Below are 19,563 nucleotides of genomic sequence, written 5' to 3' on the forward strand. Positions count from 1 at the left end.
TAATGAAATATTTTTTTTATTAAGCTAATAATTACATTAAAACACATTATTACATAATTGTGTAGTTTTTATGTTTGTCATCATTCAATCTTCCAATTTAGTTCCATGAAACATCATCACCTCTGACTGATCTAGGTTTCAGCCATGGAACTGCTTTATTTACTTAGAAATCCTCCCTCTGACACAACAAAGCTCCCCAATGTTATTTCCAGCAGTAGTAAAAAATAATGACACTAATTTGAAATCATCTGACCCATGAGCCCAACCAGTCCTACAGTGAACAAGACCATTGACCAAAGAAGTCCTATGAAAAAGAGAACACAATTTTTTTCCTACTCCAATCAAGTCAAGCCTAGAAGGATTCTTGATATTCTTAAAAACAGAGCTTATGGCACTAACTAATAAAAAGACAAGATGCCAGAGTAAGTCTGTGCTTTGTTAATTGGATCTCTTAGTTATTCCTGGTACTTTGACAAAGATTGCTCTGTGTGAATATAAATGTGTGTTATCATGTGAAGCCATTGATTAAACAAAAAAGAACTATAGATCATTATGGATTCATGGTAAAAAAAACTTGTAGAATCTGTTTGTTTTCATTGACCGTACCTCAAACTACTTCAAACAAATATAGAGAGGAACCATACCAAATCTAATTGTTTGAAACTCAACCAGCCTTTAAAATGTATCTAAATGCTTACAGGCAAAAAGGTTGGCCTCGAGTAATATATGACACACACTCAGCTACAACTTTCTTATTACAGCTGATAAATATGATGATTAATTTATTCTAATATACATTACTACAACACCTTTAATAGCACAATATTCTTAAGGTGCAATCTGAGTCTGATATTTTGAGATTCATTGTTCCAACACATAATATTTTGAAAAGTATTGCATCAATGCAAACATGGGTTAATCTTCTCATTGCACCCTATTAACCCCTTCAGTGCCCGCCCCTTTCCCCGCCCTGTGCCGGCCGTTGTATTAGCGGGCGGGGTTTATGACGAGCTGGTCTCGTCATGGGCACAGCGCGACCGCGGCCCATGACGAGACCAGCTCGTCACGGGCATTGAAGAGGTTAATGAAGGGTACTGTTTTAGTCGGTGCTGAATGTTTTGCTTCAACAGCGTTTCTGCTGTTGGTTGTGTGGGTGTACAAATGATTGCACAATTTTTCGAATGGACATATTATAATAGTTCGAGGTGCATCTGCTACACTGTGGGGAATAAAGATGCATTGGAACACTTCATCATAACGTCATAATTGTTGTACTATGAAGAGCCTAAGTCTTAATAAGTCTATGCATTATCAAGATGATAAAGATGAGTTTAGGAATCTAGGTGTTTTAATAAATGTTCTTGTGAGCTTTGTATATTATCAAAAATATCACTTTAAGTGTGTCAAGTATCAACATCATAACACTGCAAGAGTATCTGTATTATCGAGACCAGAATACTTAGACAAGCTTAGGGGCATATATTCACAAGGAGCTATCGCCGAGTTAATGGCACTTTATCGCAGCCAAAGTTGCAATAAAAACATCGCCCCATTCACAAGCTGGTGTCAACAGCCCACAGCACCAGTTTACCTGTGATAGCAGCCACAAAAAACATAGCCACATATGACCCCCGCAACTATCGCTAATGAGATGCAGAGTAGGCATTCCCGTGCCAAAAGCAGCGACAACACTACTTCACAACATTCTCAACGACCAGCCAGATCGGCGATAAGAACACAAAACAGGCGATAAGGCGCGTTAGCAGCAGGAAACTAACACCTGCTCTGACCTGGTGCAAAGTCGGACGACAACCTGCACCACAAAAGGGAGCCCAGCCTAGAGCCACACCTGAAGAACAACAGATGCACCTGGGCAACTGAACATGCAGCCCAGAGGGCCGAAAGGGCAACAACACCCGCCGCCACCACCCCCAGGATCCCCCCTCCCGAGCACCCCCCCTGACCAAAGACAGGCCACATCAGCTACACCCAAACATGTACAAAATAATCTGCATGATGTCGCACAATCACAACTGGTGACATGCATGTGTCATGACAAAAATGAGCATCACACATTCACTTTCGAAGCAACAAATGAAAATGCATTAAAATGAACACTGAACTGAAATGAAGGCACATGGCGGCTCCCCTCGGGACAATCCGTAGGTCCCAGTCTGCAAGACAAAAATCATGATGAGAAGGTGTGTGCTGCGCACATCAAAGGACAGAGAGAGAGAGCGAAGGAGAGAGAGAGGAAGAGAGGGAGAGAGAGATAGACGGACAGAGAAGGGGGAGAGAAAGAGATAAGAAGAGAGGGGGAGAGAGAAATAAGAAGAGAGGGGGAGAGAGAGAGAGAAGAAGAGAGGGGGGAGAGAGAGAGAGAAGAAGAGAGGGGGAGAGAGAGATAAGAAGAGAGGGGGAGAGATGGATAAGAAGAGAGGGGGAGGGAGAGAGAGAAGAAGAGAGGGGGAGAGAGAGATAAGAAGAGAGGGGTAGAGAGAGAGAGAAGAAGAGAGGGGTAGAGAGAGAGAAGAAGAGAGGGGGAGAGAGAGAGAGTGCTGCCCCTGCGCACCTGCTGCCACACTGCTCACCTGCTGCCACCGGTGTACAGAAAAGAGGTCCCACCACATGCCGCTGCAAGCCACAAGCCCGGGGCCCACGGACATGGCACCCTCCACATCATGCAGCCCCGCTCTGCAGGCCACGAGGTCTCTCATGTGATGCTGGGTCTTGATTTTGCCATGGCAGAGGACATACCAGTGCACAGGGCATCAACGCAGGCTGCACACCTGCTCAGCACTTAAGGTGCCCCTACCTCGGTGCACCCAAAGTCACCGTCCCGTGGCAGTGTGCCTGTGCCGTCCGCAAAGCTTCGGGTGCCACTAACCCTGTGCGCAACATCTCATGGGCTCTTTATGATTGAGAACCATGGAGCGTCCGTCATCCAGTCACCACCGGCAGAGGGGAATGTGATGTCGTCGGCCCCTTATGTTGACGGAGTCACTTGGCCTGTGATGCCTGTGCCGGGTGGGTTTGGTGTGTGTGCAAACCTGCCCTTGGGGAGTGGCTGTGACATGCTGACAACTAGAACAGTGACCTGCACACCACCAGCGAGTACACCTGCGATGGGTAGCAATGAGGGCCCCCCTCGGAGCTTAAGCGGAGTGGTCTGGCCTGCCGTACGCCGGACCAGGCAAAACCAAAGGAAATGATGGACGGAGTGTTGAATATTGCAAGCACTCACCCCCAGTCAACTGATCTGGGTTTAATCCATCACCATTTTTTAGCCCACTCTGCCACCCCAGTTCAGACATGACCATATGCAAATCAGTCTGACCCTGTGCCTCATGGGAACAGTCCAGCCTGAACTGCCAAGCCATGTCTTCACTGGACCGGAAACAAGCTTCCTAGGACCGGTTACTGGCATTTCAGCGGTCTTCAGCCAGGCTTGCTTGAATCCAGTGGCAAGGTGAGCAAGGGACTCACGTCTGAGCATACCCTGCCCACTTATGGCGAACAAAGCAAAACCAAAGGAAATGATGGACGGAGTGTTGAACATTGCAAGCACTCACCCCCAGTCAACTGATCTGGGTTTAATCCATCACCATTTTTTAGCCCACTCTGCCACCCCAGTTCAGACATGACCATATGCAAATCAGTCTGACCCTGTGCCTCATAAGAACAGTCCAGCCTGAACTGCCAAGCCATGTCTTCCCTGGACCGGAAACAAGCTTCCTAGGACCGGTTTCTGGCATTTCAGCCATCTTCAGCCAGGCTTGCTTGAATCCAGTGGCAAAGTGAGCAAGGGACTCACGTCTGAGCATACCCTGCCAACTTATGGCGAACAAAGCAAAACCAAAGGAAATGATGGACGGAGTGTTGAACATTGCAAGCACTCACCCCCAGTCATCTGATCTGGGTTTAATCCATCACCATTTTTTAGCCCACTCTGCCACCCCAGTTCAGACATGACCATATGCAAATCAGTCTGACCCTGTGCCTCATGGGAACAGTCCAGCCTGAACTGCCAAGCCATGTCTTCCCTGGACAGGAAACAAGCTTCCTAGGACCGGACCAGCACAGAGCTTGCAACAATGACTCGTGGGCTAAGGGCGTGGTTCAGTTCATGTCCGGACAAGGAAATGACTGATGCGTGTGTCCCTGTTGTAGTGTCCATGGCACCCAGAACACAATAGGCAATGTAGCACGCTCTGACTGGCATCCCCCAAGAGGAGCTTCATTGACGCAAGGGAAATCACTGTGCCTACATTCATCCACACATTCATACATGAATGATGAAAGACATAACACAGCAGTGCATTACTGGATGTTTATTGCACATCCAGTGCAGTTTTGCATCTGGCGCGTTACAGGGCAATGCCAAGCAGACTACACAATATGGGCCCGTGGAGGGCCAGCTAGAGTCCATCCGGGGATAACAAGTACTGAGGGATAGGAAGGGTACAGTCCACAGTCTGTTCACCGTGTCATTGGTCATCAAACAGGATATGGCAGTCCATGTCGCTGTCCAAGGTGAGTGCATCGGAGTGTATCGGGGTCAGTGGAAGGTCATGGGGCTATGTGCAGCACCAAGCAGAAACAGGCCAGGTGGTGGGAATGAATGCTAGTGCCTCCTTCTGATCACAAACCCATCCACGTCCTCGTCCCTGGACGTGTGCTCTGCCCCACCTGTGGATGTTGCAGTACTGGCTGAGGCACTGTGTGCCACTGACACATCAGGTGCCGGAGTGGATATGCCTGCTGCACTGTGAGGCAATGGCACACCAGAGGGTGGAGATGTGGATGGTGTGGAGGCAGCAGCATTCATCAGCGCCACGCCTTGTGGCAGCAATGCCATGGTGAGGATCTGCAGGGCATGGTAGATCCCAGCTACAATTCGCTGGTGTGCAGCGGTGGCTGCCATCCTTTCCGCCTCCATACACACCATGTCCTCCATGACCCTCCGCATGTGTGCCAGCTCACGGCTGGTATCGCTGGAGCCCCTCTGAGCGGACAGGTGTTCTTCTCTCCACGTCATGACTCCAGCGATGCCAGTCAGGACTCGTTGGAGACCTAGGAGTGGGCCTAGGCACCCAAAGAAGGCATCCAGTTTGGTAGCAATAAGGTCGAACCCCACCCGCACCTGCCCAGCTGTCTCCCTCTGGCCCTCCAACACACTGCGTTGGAAGGCCGTGTGTTGTTCCTCTGGGTCTTGGGAGACTGACCGGGCCATGGGTGCCTCCTGCTGGGTGGTTTGGGTGGTGGGTGGGGTCTCCTCGATGCAGCTGGGCTGCCCTGATCCTGGAGGTGAGTCTCGAATTATGTCAATGATGTCTAGAAGGGCTTGTGCGTTGATGCTGGGGTTGTCCTCCTCGTCATCAGTGAAGAGTGGCTGGGACTGCTCTGCAGGGGGAGTTGACGGTGGCCCAGCAATGTGAAGGGGAGAGGGTGTATTACAATGTGTCCACATGTATGTAGCCGCATGGTGCATGTTGACATTCAGACAGCATGGCATTGTACATTGTGACAGTCTGTAGATCTGGGCGATGAGCCAGAGTCATTGAGGGTGTGCACTGTGCTCTGCTTGATTGTGCATGTGTGCCATCGTGGCCATCTCCACCCGTCCCCCCAGTTCCCGGTGTTCACTCACCCTGTTGCGGTTGTGTTATGTCCTGTCGAGCAGTGTCCGATCCCCCGACTCCAGCCACAGTATCCACACTGATGACTGTCGACACCAGCTCCTCCATGTCATCCAGCACGAGCTGTGGCGCTGGGCCCCCACCTTCAGTCTGCATTGCTGCCTTCTGGTTGGCTGCGAGTTTCTCCTTGGTCTTTCGCTTGATGTCATTCCATTACCTCTTGACCTTGTCCTCTTGTGCTCTCCGACGGCATTCACCTTGTCCACGATGTCCCGCCATATTCCATTTTTGGTGCCCAATGACACGTTGGAGGTAACGAACAGTTGTTGATGGTGTTCCATCAACTCCGTGACTATGATCCTGTTCGCCTGCAGACTGAACTTTGATTTCCTCTTCATCTTGTCCTTGCCCTTCCCTGTCCCCGAGGTCCCAGGCTGGTCGTCTGGGGTGCTTGTGGGGTTGCGCTCATCCTCTGCACCTGCTCCAGCTGCCTCCATGGTGCTTGGGTTTTGGTCAGTTTGTGTTTGGGTGTTTTTTCTACTTTTATGGTGATTTTTTCCACGTACCATGTGTGTGTTGCAGGCCTGGCGCTGCCTATCGCTGATTTCCTCATCGCGCTTTGGCCCATCGCAGGTTTTTTCGCGTTGGGGTTTGTGTTTTTATCTCCGTCTAGGTGGTTGTATCGCGGGGATTGGTTTCGGCAAACTATCACATGGGGCTGCCTTGTTGTGAATTCCACGTTGACACGGGGTTATTTTCCCACGATAGGCTACGATGTGTAAAGTTGAGTTAACATTTTATGGTGATGTTTAGCACACGTTCTTGTGAATATACCCCTTAGTATTTTAAGTAGCATAGTTCTGAACGAATGTGCATTTATAACAACTCAGAGTAAAACTACATAAAGAGTAGAGCTCTGAATCTATTTTGTGCAAAAAGGTATTCAGGAGGAAGACATACTTCTGATGAGTCACATTCAGATCTATCTTTAAAAGATAGGTACTGTAAAACATCATGGAGATTTGGTCTTAGCTCATTAAGACTATGGGACAGATTTACCAACATACTGTAAGTTTTCACGGAATGCAGCACAGCCTCCAAACGTCTATTACATTATGAGGAGAGAGCAGGGCAACACCATATTTACTAAGAGTACTGGCACACAAACATGCTGGTACGTCCCATGCACAATCCTTGCACCATAATGCATAAGTATCAGTGTGATGTCTTGCATTGGTCTTGTACTGGAGGGAGGCCATTCCAGTACAAAATACTATGCTAAGACATCGTTTTAAACGTTTTAAACATTGTATGTGTGCTGTACAGTGCAGCACTCAGGTAAACTGTGAAAAGTTTGGGTAAAGGAATTTTTTCCCCCAAAATAACGCCAGCCTCATTGACTTGTTATTTTTTGGTTCATAGCTCGGTGAACAAATGTTAATAGATAGGCTTTGTGTCAAAAACAATGGGTGGTTGCATGAGAACACTCATGTGCCACCCATGGTACACCCCTTTGATGCAATGTAATGCAAAGATTTACTAACACTTTTTTCTGGGCTTGTGCCACTTTTGTGCTGCAGACCCAGCACAAAGTGTTAGTAAATCTGTTCCACAATGTTTAATTCATTTATTTCCAAAATAACACCAAAGGGGAGATTATATGCGTAATGCCACTCCAATAAGTGAAATGTTTATCACTGTCTACACTTGCTTGTTTAACAACAACATAATTGTGCAGAATCCCTATGGCTTTATTGAAGTAACCTGGCCTAATGGCTAGGGCGGTCGCTCTCTAATCTGGGGAACTGGGTTTGAGTCTCGGCAATGACGCTGAACATCCTGTGATTCTGGGCAAATCAATTAATCTCCCCATGCCTAACAAAAATGAATGTGTCCTCATGTAACGCAACTGGTGCTCATGTAAAGCGTTCTAATACCCGATTTGGTTCATGTTTGCGCTATATAAAACTCCGTAAAAAAAAAACCACTGGCCACCACCCTCACTATGAAAATTATTTCAGTACCACTGGTGGTAGCAAATAAAAATATTTATGTTCAACTACTGGTTTAGTTTCATGACAGTCCATGCCATAGGAATTTGTGCAAAGACCTGTACCAACATTTTTTCAACATGCAGGGTCAATTGAAATACTCACTACCTGACCAATGACGGTGAGCTAGTATTAGAAAATAGGTTTAACAGGTAGCTTCTGCTCCACGAATCTGTTAATTTATTTGTGTATTTGTACTAATTTTATAACCCAGCCCACTCCATGCAGACAGTGAATGCTTTATAGTTATAAATAAATGACAGGTACAAAAGCATGCTTAAAGGAGTAAAGAAGTTATACAGACAATTGTGAAGGAATAATATGACGTGCGTGTGAATACTATGAAGTGCGTTTTTAGATACAAGCAGACGTCGTTCTCTGGTCTCCACAGCCTACTATTATGCTCACTCTAAAGGTCTTGATGTGGCAGATCTATGAATTTGCATCATACTACCGTGCAGAAAATCAAAGATGCTGTGCTGAGTTGAGCTAAGGTAAGAAAGCAGCACAGAGCCCTATATATTAAAAATGGCCTGCTGCTGTCATCCCCTAGACTAGTGCTCAAACATGCTGCCTTTCATGCACAACCTTTGCACCATGGTGCAGAGGTGTGTGCGAGAAGTCTAGCACATAATCTGTATTGTAATAATACCTTTCCAGTTCAAAATCCTATGAATAGACAAAGTCCTAAAACATTCAACAAATGGGGCGTGTGCTATAGAGTGCAGCACAGATGCAATGTGTTATGTTATGCTACAATGAATTTATAAAGTGCACTGTCACCCTACGGCCTCCTGACACTGAACAAAGAGCAAAGACTAGCCTGAGTTAAAGAGAAAAGATTGAAAACGTAGGATTGTTTACTTTTTCCAGAAGGACAGATGGTTGGAGCAGAGCTGGAGCTTCTCTGTACCTCAATAGTGGATCTGCACACGACGAAAAGGAGCGACCACCAATCTGCTCGTTGTGACATTTGTGAACTTTTAGAAGAAGGCGTTCAGAGGATTAGAGTGATCTGAAAGGTAGGTATTGTTGAGTCTGGATGGATATAAAATCCGGGGTCATACGACACAGGCAGGGCTGGACTGGGAACGCAAAGCAGCCCTGGCAATTATCTCGGACTAGCCCCTGGGGAAGCGCTGTCTTGCCCTCGGAGGCTGGAAACGCTTGCTGCTTTTCTTACAGGGGCTGAAATTAAAGCACCACTGCACAAACTGGCCCCCAATGCTGAAAAACCGGCCCTCAACCTTCCATCCTCCCAGGGAAACTCCTGGTGTCCGGTACAGCCTGTCCGGCCCTGGATACTGAGGGTAAGATGAACTCTACACAGATCATGGAACGTTACAATTTGGTCAATGCGAAGCCAGTGCAGTGCCCTACAAATGGGAGAAACAGAACATATCTAGATATTCCTACCACCAATCTGGCTACTTGATTTTGTATGGACTTTACACGTCGCAAGAGGGAGGTGTTAATATTAAACCACAAGCTAATACAGTAGTCCAGTTTTGGGCCATCCATAGCCGAGATGGCTAAGTCTCTGCTTTCCATGAATGTACTAGGCAAATATACCCCAGGTGCCAAAGATGAAAGGTACAGTTAAAACTACTGCAAACACTTGGCAGTCCATCTGGAGGGTCGCATCGATTTTGAAACCCAAGCTCTTGATTGCTCTCAGGCTCCAAAATAAAAACATTCCTCTAAGTTAGCGCCTGGTTCAAAGATGCAAAGCTCGGTTTGGCTATCTTGGGTGATCGGTTTTGCCATCAAAAATTATGGGTGCTTGCTGTAATCTGCCCATCTCACAGCCTTATATCTCCCCTTTGATACAAAGTGATTCAAAGAAGCACAACGCATTATTTGCGATAAAAAGGCCACATTTTCAGTATAAAAAAAACTTTTGTGCTGTAAAGTAAATACCATTCCAAGACTTTCTGCCAGGCCATGTTTTAGTAAATCTGCCCCAGTGTCCTTCTCTACAGAACTAGCCCCCTTAGTTATACCTTTAGCATTCACACCAGGCAAATCCATTTTGTGTAGAAATTCTGACTTGTTCCCACTTGCACAAATTGACAAAATTATGTTGAACCTGGGCTATGTTTCATCAATATCAGGAAAAAAATTAAAGGTTAAAGGACATCTAGAGTAAAATAGTTTGAAGTGTAGTTAATTAAGCACGTCTACCCTAAATTTTAAATGTTCACTTATTAAGTCTTCATTAGCCACTGCAGTATTTTTATGTTTGCCTAAAAATATTATGTAGCTCTTGTATCTCTAGAGATGTAATCAACATGGCTCTGAAACACAGTAAAAAAATAATTGAACACAGGGCCCAACTGCAGTTTATTGCCGTGATGTAAATCTGGTGTAAAACTAATCCTTAAGTTATTTCCCTCCATTAAGAGTTTGTATTAACAGTGTTACATGTTTCTCTATCCTTTGACACACAATATATAGAAAATATGTGTGCAATTATAGAAAAAGTTATTAGCCAATGCCAGCATCACTGGTTTAAGTGCATTGAATCACCTTGTGTTTTGCCTTATAATTTTATAATCTACTGCACTTTAAACGCATTTTAACAAGACCACACATTATTATCACATTTTATAACCAGAGCCCCTTATTAATGCTGCAGAGGAGTGATTAGCATTTTGAGGCAAACAAGGTGTACTTAGTTAGTGGGACATGACCCCGCTGTCATTAAATTATATCCATGATTAATGATCTTCTGTAGCACCGAGCTAAAACTTTGAGTGATAATGAATAGATTATAAACTAGATGGAGAAAAAATGAATCAAAATGATAAGGAGCACAGCTGGTGCTCAAAGTTTATTTTAAATTACAGCACGCATCTCTGCCATGGAGCTGTCAGGGAGGTTTTGTACTCAACCAGACTTCATAGAACTGGAAATCTCTCGCTCTTAAAGCAACAGTACAACCGAGGGCATCCCTCGAGGATATTCTTAAAATAAATGCCAGTATGCCAGGACTAGTAATACCTATTTAATCTTATAATACACTTGTGCACTTTTTCAGTGCAACTATCAGTGTTCGTGATCAGGAACATCTTAAGAATTTTGGGGGCCCTGGGCCAAACGTTTTTTGGGGTCCCCTACTCGGACTAGCTTTGAATTTCAGATCTAAGTTCAGCTCTTTTATGCACTCTTTGGCCAGGTCAGTGACAGTGCACAGGCACACTCATCCAAATTTTAAACGTGTTTACATCTAATATTCAGGGATTATGACCTGTAATATTGCTGCAAATATTCTCTGTGACACCCTCCAATTTCTCATATGTGAGATCCTGTTTTGATGTAAAAGATGTTTTTGTGTGGATGTTGCATTTAACATAAACACAACATTTCTCTGCAAAATGTTCCTAATAGACCCTCACTAAACACCCACATTGAAATTAAATTAAAGGAAAACAGTATTTAGAACAATCTGTTTAAGAATTATTCAAGGTCACAAGGACAAGACGTTCTGCAGAACAGAGCTGTCTCAATCATGGGCCCCTCTGAAAGGCTTGGGCACTGGGCCAAAACCCACTTAGCCCATTCCTTAAGATGTCTCTGTTCCTGATGGGGTTTTATTAGAACATCGGAATCTTGGGCCATTTACTTTGTCTTAATATATACATTAAAATTAAACATATGCACCACATAGTTGGATTTGCAGCGGGTATATTAGCAGCACAAGCATTACCACATCTCTCTGCACAGATAGTTTGAGGACATGTGGAAATAATTATTCAGATCCCAAATAATTAAGTCCTTGGCCTCTAATGTGAAGTTGCCCAACTAAATCTAAAAATGTTCTGTTGAGGCTTTAAGCTTATGTAAAAAAAACTTCTTACTGCTCCTCTGGCAACACTGCCCACTGGAATTCGACCATTTATGATGCAGAGAGAAATACACTGCAGCAGCAGTCTAGGATAGCACAGTGTGTGTCCTACTCCTAGAAGCTTCATTGCAAGTGCCTCGGTCATTGACCCGTTGACAATGCCTCCTGGAGTTACCAATATCATTGTTTCAGGCAGCTCCGGATGGGGGGGGTAAAATTAACTAAGAATCTCCTTCAAAATTTGCTAGGGAGTCAGTAAGTTCGGTCCTGATTGCCCCAGAAATTCCTAATTTCTTCACTGAATTTCAGGCAAAATTTTCGGCTGCATTGAGCAGATATAGTCTCCAGGTGAAAGACATCAGATCTTTGGATTTACTGAGGATCTCTTAAATATATTATGTGGAAGGTAATCCCTTTTACTGTCCCCAATGAAATAACTAGGCATTTGTAATTGAGACCATATGACTAATAAATAGAAATGGCCCTTTGTTGCTCATTGCGATGCACAGAGATGCATTTCTGGTATCCATTTGAGCTAAAACGTATTGATTGGGGGCCAAAAACCAGAGGAATATTCTAGACTAGAAATCTTTTAATGATGATGGAATTCTTTTCTCTATTAAATGAATGACATGGGGATTGGAGGCATCAACAGCGGCTCATAAGTCTCAAAATGGAAGTTTAATGCAGATTACTAGAATGTAATATATCAAAACAGTTTTGTCTAGACAACATGGGTTTCTGTATTATAAAACTGCTACATAAATGTTCTGTATGATATGGGATCTTTGTTCACCTAATGATTGTGAATGAAATATAAGTCAATGGAAAAATAAAAATAGGGGACAATTAGTTAGAAAAGGTAAAGAGGAATAGATATGTGTAGTCCAAACAAATCTTTGCCCGCATCTATTTCATTTGACCTTATTAAGGAGGAATGTGGGCAGGCCGAGACCCACCAGAAGCCTTATTTTTGGCCAAACCCCTAGGAGAAGATATGACAATTACCTTAGACTCTTAAAATACAAGTCAAATGACATCCTTGAACTGCTTGCCTGCATTACAGCACTAGCGATGTGATAAATCACATGGGTACCAAGAAGAAGAAGAATTCTGTTGAAGTGACAAAGTCTAAATACATTTTGAAGACAGAGAGCTATAAAAACATGAATTTAATAAAAGGAGGCTGCAAGCCCATGATAGCATACATGGTCCTTTCATAACTAGGCTCAGTAGTCAACAGAATCCTCCTTGGAAATTAATGTCTAAATAATGGGCAATTATATATGTGCTGCATTGCCCTCAACAGGGTGCAGGGTTCCAGTAGAAAAGTCTTTAAAGGTACTTTCTTCATTCGGACTGGTGATCCAACTTCTCCAAAGACTGATAGTTCCACAAAATGAAGCAGTACCAACCTCCATTTACAGGAATTATACCATTGGAGAGTCAGGAACATGTCACAAGCAGAGCTAAAATTCCTTAAGAGAGTGCATCTCAATGTCTTATTAAGTGAACACAGGGCTCTACTGAAGGGCAAGATTGCAATTGATAAGATTGATGAGTTGATTTTGGTTCTTCGTTATGCTAAAGCTCTGGAAGATGATGGCTTGCCGGTAGAGTTCTACAGGATCACCAAAATTGTAACCTCCTTTTTAGGTCGAGTCTAGGCAGCGCGCATGCATTATCTTCAAGATCTGCTGTACTCAAAAAAGGACTTAGCTCCCACCCATTGGTTTGATGCAGTATTGCACTTTTTAGCTGCTTCCTAAATGCCTCATTTCGCTTCAAGTCACTTCAGTTTTCTCCTATAGGAGCACCGCCCAAGTACAGTTTCCTTCCTCTTCCATTGGTGTTGAGTTATTTTGGAAAACTCTTTTGTATAATTGTTGGAGCGCGGCATGCTGAGATGTATCTCTATGTATGGCGGCAGTGCCTTTCTTTTTTTTGCACGGCAGAGCTTGTATACCTCCATTAACCTCCAGCTCCGTTAGTTCCACCCCTTCCTCGTCCTCTCTCTCGCCCTGCCCATCACTTCCACCCCTCCCCGGCCTCTCTGCTGCCCTGCCTGTTGCTTTTATCTTCTGCCCATAACTTTTTTCCCTCATTGCTCTGTGAGAGAAAGCAAAAGTAAGTGCCAGCCCGCTGGTTGAACGCCTTGTATAACCATCGCACCAGCACTGACCCCAATGGTACCGTGGTTATGTTATGTTATGCGATTGACCTAAAGCGTGCCCGCCCAGGACTCCTCACTGCAGCTCAGCTGACTCGATTAAGCCTGCCCCGGCGAGCTAAGGTGGCCGGTTACAAGACCAGTGGAGGTCGCGGGCAGTCAACGTGGAAATTAATTATTAATTGTATTAATTGGTTAATTATATAAGTTATAATTAGTTTAATATTAATATTTGTTTATTGGTATTGTTAGTTAATTAATTGTTAATTACTAATTAATTGGTGATTTAATTTTATTAAGTGATTAATTGATGCTTAAATTAATTATGTGAATTTTTATGTGTAGTGGGTTGTGGGTTTATAGGGGAATAGGGTGGGATGTAATTAAATTCAAATAATTACTGATAATTTTTAATTATTTGTAATTAATAATAAGTATTTGTTAATTAATTATTAATTGGTAATTAATTGTTATTAGTACGTTAAATATAGTAAATATAAATAATTTATTATTTCATGTTGTTTGTTGTTATTGCTAATTAATGTATTGTTAAATAATAATTAATTTGTGAATAATTGTAATTTGGTAGTTAATATGTATACATTTGTAAATAATAAGTATATTAATTATAAAGAATGTATTATTAATTGTAAATAATAGATAAACTGATATTTAAATGTATTGTGTATTTTGTATGTGTAGTGTGTTGTGTGTTAAAGGGGGAATAGTGTGGGATGTAATTTAAAGTTATTTATATAAATATTTATTTTAAATAATTGGTATTTAATAATACATATTTTGTAAATTAATTATTAATATGCTATTTTTTTATAAATAATTATTTAATTGGTTATTATGTTTATAGAATCCCTATGCTATCCAGTGCTTTCCCAACTGTTTTACTATCTGGAGTTGGAATAGTAATTTTTAACCCTACGCTATCCAGCGCTTTCCCTAGTGTTTCACTTACTGGAGTGGGAATAGTAATTTGTACCCCTACGCTATCCAGCGTTTTCACTACTGTTGCACTCTCTGGAGTGGGAATAGTAATTTTTACTCCTACGCTATCCAACGCTTTCCCTTCTGTTGGACTCACTGGAGTGGGAATAGTAATTTTTACCCCTACGCTATCCAACGCTTTCCCTACTGTTGCACTCTTTGGAGTTGGAATAGTAATTTTTACCCCTACGCTATCCAGCGCTTTCCCTACTGTTTCACTTACTGGAGTGGGAATAGTAATTTGTACCCCTATGCTATCCAACGCTTTCCCTACTGTTGCACTCTCTGGAGTTGGAATAGTAATTTTTACCCCTACGCTATCCAGCGCTTTTCCTACTGTTCCACTCTCTGGAGTTGGAATAGTAATTTTTACCCCTACGCTATCCAGCGCTTTCCCTACTGTTTCACTTACTGGAGTGGGAATAGTAATTTTTACCCCTAAGCTATCCTGCGCTTTTCCTACTGTTTCACTTACTGGAGTGGGAATGGTAATTTGTACCCCTACGCTATCCAGCGTTTTCACTACTGTTGCACTCTCTGGAGTGGGAATAGTAAATTTTACCCCTACGCTATCCAACGCTTTCCCTACTGTTGGATTCACTGGAGTGGTAATAGTAATTTTTACTCCTACGCTATCCAACGTTTTCTCTACTATTGCACTCTCTGGAGTTGGAATAGTAATTCTTTTCCCTACGCTATCCAACACTTTCCCTACTGTTGCACTCTCTGGAGTGGGAATAGTAATTTTTTCCCTTACGCTATCCAACGCTTTCCCTACTGTTGCACTCTTTGGATTTGGAATAGTAATTATTACCCCTACGCTATCCAGCGCTTTCCCTACTGTTTCACTTACTGGAGTGGGAATAGTAATTTGTACCCCTACGCTATCCAACGCTTTCCCTACTGTTGCACTCTCTGGAGTTGGAATAGTAATTTTAACCCTACGCTATCCAACGCTTTCCCTACTGTTGCACTCTTTGGAGTTGGAATAGTAATTTTTACCCCTACGGTATCCAACATTTTTCCTATTGTTGTTTTTGTTGGAGTTGGACTAGTAGTTTTATTGTGTCTGATATTTCATATGTTTTGTATATTTTTTGCTATTGTAATATATCATTAATAATAAAAATTAATCACATAAAAAATATTTATTTTTATTTGCTATATGTAATTATTAAATATTTATTAATGTTATTATTTTATGTGTATAGATGTATTGGTAATTTTTAAAAACATTTAATAATTTATACGTTACAGAAATTATTAGTAAAATTAATTATTCAGTAAGTATATATATTATATATTATATGTACATGTTTAATTAAAGTTTTATTAAATTATATATATTAATTATACATTTTAAATATTATACAATATATTTAATTATGTTTATTTAATTTCTAAGTATAATTTGGTTTATTTTACATATATTTTTAAAGTAAAAGAAAAACGATATTTTTAATAACGATATTTTTGACATCGATATTTAATTTTCGATATTTTTGTACTTACCATGTTGTAGATAGGATGTCGATATTCTTGACATCGATATTTTTGTTGCGATATATTTGTAGGTCGATATTCTGTCTGTCGAAATTATGTCATACAACCATTACATTTACATTTTTCAATTAACCTGATCCCAATATTTAGCCTTCATAACAGCTGTAGAAGAGTACTAATAGGGTCATTACAAATATAATTGACTCCACTTGCAGATACAGACTGGCACTCTACACAGACACAAACTAGGGCAACCACAGTGCGTGTTCTAAGGACAATCATTTCTCGTCACCCCTGCTTATATACATCTGTGGCAGGGTTTGCCCAGAGTTTAACCCAGCAAAAACTTTGCAAAATGGCAATTTGATTTACAGCACACCTTAATCCTAACTCATAATCCAGTGTAGGCTGAGAAGGCTCATATTATTCTTAGATAGGTGTATTGCAGGTTTATCGGCTGGCTAACCTCGCCATAGCACCACAAGTCAGCACTATACAGGGCCACTATTTGTATTTCTCCCCTGTAGAACTCTAATTGTGCTGACAATACCCTGCCCACTAACAATTTATTCTGAGCAGAAATAAAGGGGCATATTTACAACTAGAGTCGCAGAGTGTGGCGTTAAGCCAAGAAGGCTGATGTTAGTATACTAGGTGTACAACTAATGAGTGATACTATTTCTTACATTTATTATGTGAGTGACTGTGTGTATCCATGTGTGAGTGGGTGTCTGAGTGGCTTTATAGGTGTATGAGTGGGTGTGTGAGTAGCTGTATGTGTGTAAAAGTCAGTATGTAAGTAGCTGTGTGGATGACTCAGTGGCTGTGTGAGTGGCTGTATTGGTGAGTGAGTGGCTAAATATGTGAGTGAGTTGCTGTGTGAGTGGTTGTATGGGTAGGTGACTGGGTGTGTAAGTGGCTATATGGGTGAGTAAGTTGGTGTTTTGTTAAGTGAGTTTATGTGTGAGTGGTTGTATTGGAGATTGTTTCTCTGTGTGAATGGCTTTATGGGTGAGTGAGAAGATGTGGGAGTGCTTATATGGAAGTGTAAATGGGTATGCAAGTGCTTGTACGTGTGAATGAGTGGCTGTGTTGAGAGGCTGTATGGGTGAGTGAGTGAGTGAGTGAGTGAGTGAGTGAGTGAGTGAGTGAGTGAGTGAGTGAGTGAGTTGCTTTATAGGTGGATAAGTGGGTGTGTGAATAGTGTGTGAATGTGTGAGGGGCTGTATAGGTGAGTGACTGGTTGTATGAGTAGCTGTATGGGTACGTGAGTGGTTGTGTGAGTGGCTGTTTGGGTGAGTGGTTGTGTGAGTACTTCTATGGGTCTGTGAATGGGTATGAGAGTATTGTATTGGTCTATAAATGGCTATGTGAGAGGTTGTATAGACTATGAATGGGTGTGTCAGTGGTTATGTGAATGATGTCATCAATGATGTCAATTAAGATGTCATCAGAGATGTCACCGACCGTGCCATGAGTGATGTAATATGTTAGGTCAGAAGCAGTGCATTGTGGGGGCGTAAGTGCTACTTAGCTAATGTAACTATAACTGCTGACTTTTTCTGGTTTTGTATGAGTGAAAAGTGTGCCTAACTATAATGTTCGTGTAACCTCTGACATCCTCTCAGCCATCCACCTGTGAGGGACTTACTTGGCAGCAATAGGGGTTCTTGGCCCCCAACTACCCTCAGCAGCCAAGGGTACTTCACCCCCCAACCAGTAGTGCATCAGGAAGCCCCTCTGCAGGGTGGCTGAGAAAGGGGCAGAGCCTCCAACAAGGTCTCAGCAATTCTCAGGAATTTAGTTTCTGACCTTCATTTTGCCTCTTTCTGCTTGTTGTTAACCTTTATTCTGCCTCTTTCTACTCGTTTCTGATGTGTTTTGCCTCTTTCTGCTCACTTCTCACCTTTATCATGACTCTTTCTGCTAATTTTTCCCCTTAATTCAGCCTCTTTCTGCTTGTTTCTCACCTTTTTTGCCTCTTTCTGCTCTTTGCTGACCTTTATTGCCTCTTTCTGCTCCTTTCTCACCTTTATCTTGTCTACTTATGCTCGTTTCTGACCTCTATTCTGCCTCTTTCTACTTGTTTCTCACCTTTATCTTGTCTCCTTCTGCTCGTTTCTAGCGTTTGGCATGTGCAGCATAGGAGTGCCCTTCAGGCTCCAGGGTCCTCATCCTGCAGGGCCAAAACATATATATTAGGGGAGGGGCAAGCAGCCCCACTTCCCTGAGCGTTAAGTTGCCCCTGGGGCTCCATTACCCGAGACTAGCTCCTTTAAAAAGGGGAGGGGCCTCCCTCCACAAGCCTTAAAAGGTCTCAGTGACCCCGTCCCCAGGGGCCAAATACAATTAACCAGGGGAGGGATAATGCAGCCACCATCCACAAACCTTCTTGGGCCCGGGGACTCCATCCCCGGGGCCAAAATCTAAGAGGAGTGGGCATGCAGCTCCCTCCCTGAGCTTTAATGGACCCTTGGAACCCCATCCCCTGGAAATGCACTTAAAAGGGGGTGGACAATGCAGCCCCCTTCCCTAAGCCTCATTAGGCCCTGAGGACCACATCGCCCAGGGTTGTATGTAAATTTAAAGTAGTCATGGGCCGTGTTCCCTCCTCCCAGAGTCTTCTACAACGCTGGGGACCCCATATCCCGGGCCCAATGAATTTAAAAAGGGGAGGGGCCTTGTGGGCCCCCTCCCCAAGCCTCAGTGGGCCCTGGGGACCCCATCCCCCAGTGTTGTATCTATTTGAAAAAACGAGGGGGGCCTTTTTGGGACTACCATTTGTGGGGGGGGGGGCACAGAGGGTACCCCATGGCTCCCACTGCCCCAGACAGCTCCCTGCATGGTGCGTGAGCCGGCATTGCTCCCGTCCGGAAGGAGCAGCTGCTTTTTGTATGCTTCCTCCAGGCAGGAGCAATATGTGTTCTGTTTCCCTGACCACATCAGTGTGGGCAGTAAAACAGATGACGCAAGCCTGCTCCCACGGGTCAGGAGCATCTTTAAATCTCCAACGGGCTGTGAGCAGACTTCGTGTTTGCTCCTGTTTGGCAGGAGATTTAAAAATGCTCCAGCCAGATGGGAGCAAACACAGATTTCCCAGCCTGCAATAGTGCGGGCAGGGAAACTACTGTGTTCTTGGGGTGGGCTCCTCAGGACACAAAATCCTGGCAGCACGGAGCTTAGACTAATTATTAGATTGTATTTTTAATAGAAAGAGTAATACAAGCAATAGTCTCCAGCGTGAAGTTATAGAAAGAAACACAGTTAAGAAAGCCTAAGATATATATAGGAGTCAATACCACTGCCCAAACAAAGGCAAAACTGGAGCAAGGGGGCCGTATCACACAAAGCGAG

This window comes from Triturus cristatus, chromosome 3_1 (genome assembly GCF_964204655.1).
Source record: "Triturus cristatus chromosome 3_1, aTriCri1.1, whole genome shotgun sequence".
Lineage (NCBI taxonomy): Eukaryota > Metazoa > Chordata > Amphibia > Caudata > Salamandridae > Triturus > Triturus cristatus.